Source organism: Cebus imitator, unplaced genomic scaffold (assembly GCF_001604975.1).
Source record: "Cebus imitator isolate Cc_AM_T3 unplaced genomic scaffold, Cebus_imitator-1.0 Scaffold677, whole genome shotgun sequence".
Classification (NCBI taxonomy): domain Eukaryota; kingdom Metazoa; phylum Chordata; class Mammalia; order Primates; family Cebidae; genus Cebus; species Cebus imitator.
The window spans coordinates 216109-227021 of NW_016107992.1; the positions used below are offsets into that span (position 1 = coordinate 216109).

Below are 10913 nucleotides of genomic sequence, written 5' to 3' on the forward strand. Positions count from 1 at the left end.
ATTTTAACTAGGGAAATCATCACTGGAATTGAATAAGTTAACTACAGAATTATTTTATATGCTACTCTTCCTGTCAGTTAAAATCCATCAGAATTAGAAAAACCTAGCATATAAAGTTTTTAAGTACATATATTTACCAATCCCATTTCCACAGGAGTCAATTAATTCAACAAACTTTGCTGAATAACAATATTTTATGATAATAATTTATTGGGTACTTTGTGTGAGCCAGACACTGTGCTAAACTGTTTTATGTCATTTTATCCTCTCAACAATCTTATGAGTTATTATTATCCCCATTTTACTTTTCAGAAAACTGACCCTTGTGACTTACCCAAGATCATGACATTAATAAATTATGGAAAAAGGATTTGAATGTAGGTCTGTGTGGCTACAAACCCCAATCTCTTAACCACTACTGAACTATTTTTGCCCTAGGAGTTAGATGTTATGGGAGTCACAAACCAAGTTTAAGATTATAAAATGTAGTTTCTTTTCTTCAAGGAACTATAACCTCACTGTGGAGATACATGCATAGTAGAGTACTTAGTCAAGTGCAAAAAATGAAGAACAACCTATATTTGTTAAGTGCTAAGGGAATACCAAAAAAAATAAGTGTTTTTTAGCATGTTCAGTAGGTGACTCAGATTTCCCATTGAAAGGGAAAATCTGCCAAACTGCCTCAATTCAAACAGTCGAAGAGAAAGGCCAGTGTAATTAATCTCCTAGCAGTGTTATCATCTACAACAGCAGTTGGCCTGATATATCATCACTGATCAAGGAATATCTTGCAACATTCCTTACAGCCCAGTGGTCACTGGGCTCCCAACATATGGTTCCCACACATCTGCTGAAATAGTAAAAGTTTCAGAAGCAGCTCGAGTTACTCCTGGAAATCTTACACAGAAATTTAGGTTTATTACCTTATAACTTTTTTCTCTTGGCGATTTTACAACCAACTTACTGTTGTGTGAATAAAGTGTACAGAAGCATGTATAATACCTACTATGATGGCAATTATTCTGCATTCAATTATTTCAAAATTACTTTTTTTTCCTAAAAAGAATCTCCCCTCCTGCCATGGCTCTAACTATGCAATGGTTCTTACTCCTGAAGTTCATACTCCCCTGAGAGCTTTGTGTTTACTGATTCCCTGGGGTCAGTACATAAAAATTCCAAAAGGCCACATGATGAATTCTAAAGAATAAAGATGCTAAGATAATGGCTAATGAAGGCATTAGCATTCCTCTCCTTGGAGTATTAAATCCTGAGATGAGTAATGCCATATTGAAGAGAGAGCTTTAAAAAATGTAATTGAACTAAATAATTTGACAGATAATTGTAATGATGATGTTATGCTTGAATGACTTTCAAGTATGGTTTGCAAATTACCTTTTTCACTTTTTTCCCTTCCTCCCTTAAAGTACCAGATATGCCAGGTTTCTGGTTCATGCTAATTTTTTACAGTACCTATATGGCAAACTCTTGACTCTAGAAACTAAAACATGTTTATCTTATGGATACATTTGGACACAGTTAATAGACCCAGTCTAAAATATCAGCTAGTTGCAAATAGCACACAATTATATGTCATTTCTTTTTACATTTTTGCAGTCAGAAAATTTTGGTATCTTCATAAGTTTTCATATATGTGTATATGTATATGTATATGTATAAAATCATACACATACATACATACATATACTCACAGAGAGGCAGTTCTTTAGTCAACACATGTTTATCTCTATCTTTTACATTTTGTAATGCCATAGTAATTTGCGATGAAGTCTGGTATTCACACACACATGGCCCTGAGTTCCTGTTATCTCTTCAATCAGAAAACAGAGATGCAATAACGTTAACTAGGTTCTGTATACTGGGGAGAGAAAGTTGATTCTCAAACTCAAATTTGAAAGGACCTCAATAGTTACCTAATCCAACTTTCAACCAATCAAGAAATCCTTTTTACAGAATTCTTATTCTCAAGCACTTCTGTCATTTGAAAATAGCTGCATAAAGTGGCAGCCAACTCTGTTGTTAGTGCTAGCCATTAGAATCTGAGGTAGAAATAAAGACACACAGAGACTGAAACCACCATAGCCAAAGGCACACAAATAAGAAATCAGAGAGATAGCAAAAGATTGAGACAGATGGACAGGACACAGAAAGGGAGGTTACAATTCACAGAGGAGAAAGAGAAAAAACTTGAAGCAGCAGAGAAAAAATTAGAAGCAGAGACACAAAAAGTTGACATAGTATGAATGTATCACCCCTACCCATAGCAAAGAAGGGGAATAGATAAGAGGAATAATGAGTGAGGGGCCATTGAGAGACAGCAGAAGGGACTATCTCAGGACAGACTACACAGAGAAGCAAGTATAAAGGGAAAAACTGGTATAAGTAACTATAGGGTTTCTTTCTGATTTCTACAATGATCATAGCCCCAGTTTTTAGTACATAGTCTGCAAAAATGAAAATTCATTTCCCATCCTCCCTTGCAGCTGGATATGGAAAGGTATTGAGTTCTGACCATTAAGACAAAATCAAAAGTATTATGTATGACAGGGTTATGTGTGCCTTTTTCAGGATTTCTCCAGATAGGAAACCTAGAAGTAATAGGTATAAGGTCTCACTAGCAGTTTACACAAAAAGTCTTCAATCATACTCATTGATCAATGAGTTTTACTCATTTTTTGTAGTATCTAAATCCCTCATCGTCTAACATTTTTTCCATCAGTAAAAGTGTTTGTCAATATTCCTCTCAAAATTTAATGTACGCTTTCATACATTCCAAATGTAATATACACATTAATATTCTGTTTGAGATTAAAAATTAGGACAGCATTTTAGAAGGCAATTTGATAGTATTTGGCAAAAATTAAAGTGCTCAGGAATTTATTTTCTATTAATCTATACTACAGCAATCCAAATGATTTTGCAAAAAAATATATGCACATGCAAGGATGGCCAATAAAGTATGCATTGTGATGGTAAAAATCTAATAACAGACTAAAAACCTTTTCATGGGTAGGGGTGATACATTCATACTATGGAATACTATACAACCATTAAAGAGACTGAGAGAGGTGTGGACAGACATAGGTAGATCTACAAGATATATGAAAAAAGATATGATTCTACATATAATGGAAAAATCTGTTTGTATGCATGGTTAAGAACGTGTGTGTATGTGTATGGAAATCCATAGAAAAAAGTTTGGAAGTATGTGTGGCTGGGGAATTCATGCGGAGGTCAGAGTGGAAGCAGGTGTAAGAGGGTCCAGCAGAATAAAACATGGCTGCCTAAGTGTTTGAGTACATCAGCAAGTTTGGCCTGGCCTTAGCTGTTGCAGGAGGTGTGGTGAATTCTGCCTTATATAACTTGGATGCTAGGCACACAGCTGTCACCTTTGACAGATTCCATGGATACCAGACATTGTGATAGGGGAAAGGACTCAGTTTCTTATCCCATGGGTACAGAAATCAATTATCTTTGACTGCCATTCTTGACCATGTAATGTACCAGCCATCACTGGTAGCAAAGATTTACAGAATGTCCATAACACACTGTGCATCCTCTTCTGGCCAATCACTGGCCAGCTTCCTCGCATCTTCACCAGCGTCGAAGAGGACTATGATGAGCATGTGCTGCTGTCCATCACCACCAAGATCCTCAAGTCAGTGGTGGGTCACTTTGATGCTGGAGAACTAATCACCCAGAGAACTGATCTCCAGGAAGGTGAGTGATGACCTTACGGAGTGGGAAGCCACCTTTGGGCTCATCCTGGATGATGTGTCCTTGATACATCTGACCTTTGGGAAGGAGTTCACAGAAGCAGTGGAAGCCAAACAGGTGGCTCAATAGGAAGCAGAGAGAGCCAGATTTTTGGTGGAAAAGGTTGAGCAGCAGAAAAAGGCAGTCATCATCTTTGCTGCGGGTGACTCCAAGGCAGGGGATGGCCTGATCAAGCTGCACAAGCTGGAAGCTGCAGAGGACATCGTCGCATACCAGTTCTCATGTTCTTGGAACATCACCTACCTACCTCCTCCAGCTGCCCCAGTGAGGGTCCACCCTGCCTGCACCTCCGCAGACTTACTGGGCCACAGCCCCGATGATTCTTAACACTGCCTTCCTTCTGCTCCCACCCCAGAAATCACTGTGAAATTTCATGATTGGATTAAAGGGAAGGAAATAAAGGTAAAGTCACTTCAGATCTCTTTTAAAAAAAGGTTTGGAATTTTTAACACTACTATAATTCTTAGAAGGGGAGTGGATAAAATCTAAGGTGGAAGGGTAATTTTCACTTTTTACTCAATATAGTAATTGTGATCATCAACTCTGTTCCCCAAATACTTAGAGCTCTTTGCCTTCAGTCACATGATATGACCACACTTCCCGGCCCCATTGTGATTGATGGGGCCATCCAACTGGTTCTGGCCAATTATTTATGAACAAAAGTTGTTGCCCATAGTTGCATGTCATTTCCAGGCCAGATCATTTATTTGTCAATGTGATGCCTTCCACAACTATCTTTCCATCCGCCACAGTGACTGCTAATGTTTATGATGGTGGTTGCTCCATCACCCTGGGTTGCAGAATGAAGAGTCACAGAGTAGAGCTTCTAGCCAACGTGTTACATAAGTGAAAAATAAAACTCTGCTTTAACAAACCATCAAGATTTGGGATTGTTATAATAGCATAATCTAATTTATTCTGACTGATACCGTTGAAACGTTTAAATTTTAAACTGAATAGTATAATATCTGGGTATATTATAAAATTAATATGATGCCTACAATAGTACACAACATTATCTATGTAGAAAATACAAATTGCAATGAGCCTATTATGTGCCAAGATCTAGATTCAACATCATCATCAAAATGTAACATTTAAAGGGCAGAGGCTATGCTTTTTTTTTTTCTTCACATCCCCAGTACCATTGACTAGAACACAATAGGTATGCAATCTATTCTTCTTGAATGTTAAATAGATTTTTAAATGTTTATCCTAAATCTATAGATTTATATTAATTCCTATGAAATGTCATTATGTTTGTTTTAGCCTATTATTCCAAATCATTAAGACCATTTCAAAGCATAAGGCTTTTTTAAATTAACTCTTCCACCTATTTTTGTGTCATCTGAATATTTCATAAGCTTGCTTTCTCTGCCTTCAATCAAGTCAGTAATTTTTAAAATTCTGAATAAGATATGACATAGAACAGAGATCTGTGGCGTATCACCATAGAGCTCTCTACATGTCAGCATTAATCCATTAATCTGGTTGACCAACTGGGTATGAATCATTTAACTATACTAGAATCTATTTAACTAGCCCATATTAGCACATCTTGTCAGGAGAGGCCATACATGGGATAGACCAGGCTTTCATACTGATATATCAGTCTAACAATTTTACCAAAAGAAAATAACAACTCTGTTTAGTCTGATTTGCTCCTAGGATCCATTAATATATATATTCAATAAATGTACCGTATGCCTATGATGGGAATACAATGGGAACATGATAGGTATGGTATCTACCTTCTGTGTAATCACAGTCTAGCAGAAAAGAAAAAAAACACAAACAACAACGTAAAAGAAGAAAAATAAGGAGTGTTTTAGAGTAAAGAAAGAAGAAATCAAACTCAGGTTATGAGAAAGACAAAGCTGTTCGGAGAAAGTGACTTCTAAGTTGAAACCTAGAGTGTGTTAGGAAAGATTATTCTAAAAAGAGGCAATAGCATGGACAAAGGCCTGGAGCTGAGAGGGCATGGAATATTCATTGAAGTAGAATGAGTTCAATATGGCAGAATAACAGTGTTATTAATAAGAGGAATAGAGAGTGTTGACACTGGTGAGGTGATAAGGGGTTAAGATCATATACAGATTGAGTTGCCTATAGTTCATCTAAGAATAGATATTAGTGAAAAGTTGGGGATACAAATAGAAGTTAAGGAAACAGAATTGGCATATATATTTGGTAGTCTTAAGCACATAGATTGTATTTAAAGTCACAGCAGTAGCTGAATTACTCAAAGATAGAGGCAAAATAAGAAGGTAGCAAAGGATAAAGTACTGAGAAACACCAACATTTGAGTTGGTAAGGTTCAGAGTAGCCTACAAAAGTGACTGAGAAGAAGGTAACAAGAAAGGTACAAGGAAAACCAGGAGGAACACCAAGAGAATAGCATATTTCAAGAATGACAACTGTGTCAAATGACAGGTGATCAAGTGAGTCAAAGGCTCAATGTGGCACATATACACCATGAAATACTATGCAGCCGTAAAAAACGATGAGTTCGTGTCCTTTGTAGGGACATGGATGAACCTGGAAACCATCATTCTCAGCAAACTGACACAAGAACAGAAAATCAAACACCACATGTTCTCACTCACAGGCGGGTGTTGAACAATGAGAACATATGGACACAGGGAGGGGAGCATCATACACTGTGGTCTGTCGGGGGGAACTAGGGGAGAGACAGCAGGAGTTGGGGAGTTGGGGAGGGATAACATGGGGAGAAATGCCAGATATAGGTGATGGGGAGGAAGGCAGCAAACCACATTGTCATGTATGTACCTATGCAACAAGCTTGCATGTTCTTCACATGTACCCCAAAACCTAAAATGCAACTCTCTCTCTCTCTCTCTCTCTCTCTCTCTATATATATATATATATATATATATATATATATATATATAATGTTCTTTGAATTTAGCCAAGTAAAAAGGCTGTTAACCAAAAGAAGATTGTCAGAAACAGATCAGTGGTGCAGCAGGGTTAGAAACAGACTGAAGAGTAAACTAAAGGTAAGGAAGTAGAACACTGAGTTCTGAGTGGAGATAACATTCACAGAGATTAGCTGTGCTAGAAAAAAGAGATATAAGGTAAGCATGTGGCACGAGGTCAGAGAAAATTTTTTTAATTGATATTTCCCTCACGATTAGACTGGATTTACTGGTTTGGGGGAATACCACCAGACTTTTTTTTTTTTTTTTTTCTCTTAGTGAATAGGAGAGACCTGAACAAGCTCTAAATGATTAGGGAAAGAAGCCAGAAAAAGGGGAATCATCAAAGAAAAAGAAAACACAGGGTTTCTTTATCGAGTAATGACACTTAAAAAAAAAACGGATTTTAATAAAAGGTTTCGGGACCTCAAGTGGAAGGATTTTACATATACAGGAGGATTTTCTCATCTTCAAATGAGAGGAAGGCGGAAATTACAGATGATGGTGTAGGTAAGTGTGTAGATCTTGTGGTGGGAAGTTGCCATCTTGTGGTTTCTACATCTCTGTGAAACAGTTGGTAAGTTTATCTGTAGACAAGGGAGAGTTGGACATTTGAGGAAGCATATACCTTCTCAATAGTTAAGTAGTTGATTCTAGGATTTTTCTAGCATTGAATGTTAAGTTCACTGATTCAAGTTTCTGGAGACCAAGTTTTTATTTTTGTTTGTTTCTAATTGAGACATTTAAATATATCTAATAGTCTTATACTTCCATTTTATCTATGACTTACTGTAAAAATGTTTTCAACAAGAATTGAGTGACAATAGCTAAAAGGGCACCTTCTCTGCTTACCACCATGTCAAAAAAAACTTTTCTAACCCCATTAATCCTATGCATTCCCTTTTCCACACTCCAACTAATTGAGGTTTTATAGTGTTGTAGAAGTAGATCAACTTCATTACCCTTGTGTAAAATACAGGGAAACTGAGGTTTAGTAAGCTAAGTTATTTTTACTACAGCAAGCAATCAATTGGAGGCACAGCAAGTAAAGTTTTGTAAAGTTTATTTTCTGTCTATTTGGGATCATTAATATCAATGATTTAATATTTTCTCTTCACTGACCAATAACTATAATACTCTAAAGTTACACTTAGGCAAAAGAAAAGTGCAAGTATCTCTCTCCCCTCCCTCCATTTTCAGAATTCAGTAAAATTTATCCTGCTGCCCTACAACTCATATTTAGTACAAATCAGAAAACCAGGCATCTACCTGCCTCCTTCAATTGGGCACCCCTAGTTGACTTCTTTGTGGAAAAAATGATAATATTTATTTCCCCCTTTAAAACTTCTGTTTTAACCTCTTTAAGGCCCCAGGTAGCAACTGGTTCACCAGACATAATTGTTTTTGAAAATGAACTAATGGAAAAAATTTAAAAGTTGATCCTCAGTGATATGTATTTTAATTTAGTCTTCTATGTATTAACTCAGTAAATAAACAGTATGTCTTTTAATAATAATAGCTATCATTATAATGATTACTAGCCTGGATATCTTATTTCCAGATCACTGGTGTTCCCATATCTTGTCAATAGAGACAGAAAAGTCCCTGGAAATATTAACTACATCCTGGGATCATAGTAACTGTTTCCTAAAGCCTTCAAAAACTTTACCTCTTTCCCCCAACTGATACCCTATTTTTTTTATCCCCCTTTTGCTGATCAACACTCGTAGCATTTATCAAACTAACAATGATTTAAACTTAACAACCTAGCTCAATGTTAGAGAGCCTGCAACAAAACAAACACTCTGATATACTGGCAGTGAGAATATAAATTGTCATTCATTTTCTGGAGAACAAATTAGCTGTTATGTTTATATAATAACCTTTAAAAATTACCTATCTCAGAAAATACAGTCAGACTCATGTACAAGGATGTTATTCTAACATTATTCCTGATACCAAAACTAAAAGATATCCCAAAATACAGCAAGGGATATGTCAGTTACAGTGTGTTTCTATGATAGAACATGGTTCTATCTTAATGCAAAATTTTAGGCAAAAACAAAAATACAAACGTTTTAACCCAGTATATCTTAAGAAAATAATCCAAAATGTAACTAGAGATTTATGTACTATTATGCTCATCTCAACAATACTTATACTACCACAGTTGAAAATAATGTAAATGTCCAAAAATAGATTTGGTAATAAATTATGGCATACCCATATGGGGAAATATTATACCATTATTAACAATTAAGGGAGGAGCTTCAAGATGTCTGATTAGAAGCATTTCATGTCCTCTTCCTCCACTTTCCTCCACTTAGAAGAACCAAAATAGTATATAGACAGTCACAATTACAATACATTATCCAACAGAGAATACCGGCATTCAACAGAGAAATAACAGGAAACATCTGAAGTAGAGAAAAGAGAGGGAGAGAAGCAGGCTGCCTGGCCAGGATTGGGTAGTAGCTGGGAGTGACTTCCCAATTCAGGGAAAGGGTGAGTGAGAGACTTACAGTGACCCATATTCTCACTATGGAATCATGCAATCCTTGCTATGGAAAAACCCCTTGACCCTCCCAATCCCTGAAACTATGGAGCTGCCAAGAGACCTTGAGAGGGAAGTGCTCCATAGAGGGAGTCTGCTGGGTGCCACACCCTTTCTGAGACCTAAGCAGCTACAAAAAGTCATCATTTTCAAACATAGTTTCTGACAGACTGAACACAGTCCTGTGGCCCAGCAACACTGGAACTGAGGCATTATGGAAACTTGGGTTGTCAGGCTTTCAATGCTGCCACTAGGGAGCAAGCTGGGAGCATTCCACAACCAGGACTAATAAGGCATGCAGGTGTGGGCTGCAGCTGCTGGTGTTGGAAAGTGAGCACTGCTGGAATAAAGAATGGGACATAGGTAAGGCATTAGTCACCACAGGGACTTGGTTGCCAGCTGAGTAGGGACTCCTGCATCTGGGTTGGGAGCATGACCTTGGCTTAGGCTACTACTGGCAAGACTAGGGGACAAGCCCCACTGGGACTGGAATATGAAAGGAATGCACATTCCTCAGCCACCAGCCCAGGCTATAGCAAAGATGGTCCCACCCTCTCCAGTGGCAGGGACTCAGCACAGCCGCTATCATCCCTCACCTGAGCACTCCACCTGGAGCCTGAGGATCACTCAACCTCCACCCACCACAGGTGGTACCATCTCTCACTATTAGGGGGCCTGACCAGCAGCTTACCCAGCCTAGTTTTGCCATTCCCAAGCCCAAGGCAGACCACTTAGTCTGGGGTCCTCGGGTTTGCCCAACCCAGTCTACCACTGTGGGCACCTGAGCACTCCTCCCAAGTGCATAAGGTTGGGCCTAAACTCATAACCACTACCACTTCAGCTGGCATCTACCCACAAGCGCCACCTGCAGGCCTGAAGAGTAACCAACCCAGCCCATCAAAGCCACTACCAACATCAATGTATACCTCTTAGGACACAAAGAATCATCACATCACTGCTACTGACATTACCCATGCCATGTCTGCTGCCCAGGGGCCTAACCCACCTACCCAGTCATTGCTGACACAACCGGCATCTGAGCAAGTCACCTGGAGGCACAAGAACTGACCTGCCAGAAATTGCCAACACAGGTGCCCGCATACACAGCTGTGGGGCCCAAGGACAGGCACACTTGGCCTGCCACTGCCAGGGCCTGAAGAGAGCCCCATTTGTCATCCCAGTCCCCAGCACAATTTCACCACAGTCTCCATTAACAATCATGCCCTAAGCTACTAAAGAAATCACAGGTATTACCAATGCTATATACAGCAGAAGAAACCATATGGAGACAACTACACTATTGCATGAACTCAGATCAAAGCCAAAGAGTCCTCCCCAACCAGCATCACAGATACATCTTCAGGAAAAAAGTCCTCCTCTATGAAAGCCAATTCAAAAATTTGTAAGAAGTGACTATTAAACCAGATGTACATACATCAACATAAGGAAAAAAGAAATACAAAAAAGCAAGGAAATATGACACTTACAAAGAAACATAATTATTCTCCAGCAACAGATTTCAACAAAAAAGAAATTTATGAAATCCTGGAAAAATAATTTTAAATAATGATATTAAAGAAGCTTAGTGAGGTACAAGACAACTCAGATACACAACACAAAGAAAT

At 38.2% G+C, this 10913-nt stretch overlaps 1 pseudogene; it reads left to right on the forward strand.

Moving 5' to 3' along the window:
* Positions 1–3294: 3294 nt before the first annotated feature.
* Positions 3295–4122, forward strand: LOC108296015 (annotated as a pseudogene).
* Positions 4123–10913: the final 6791 nt, after the last annotated feature.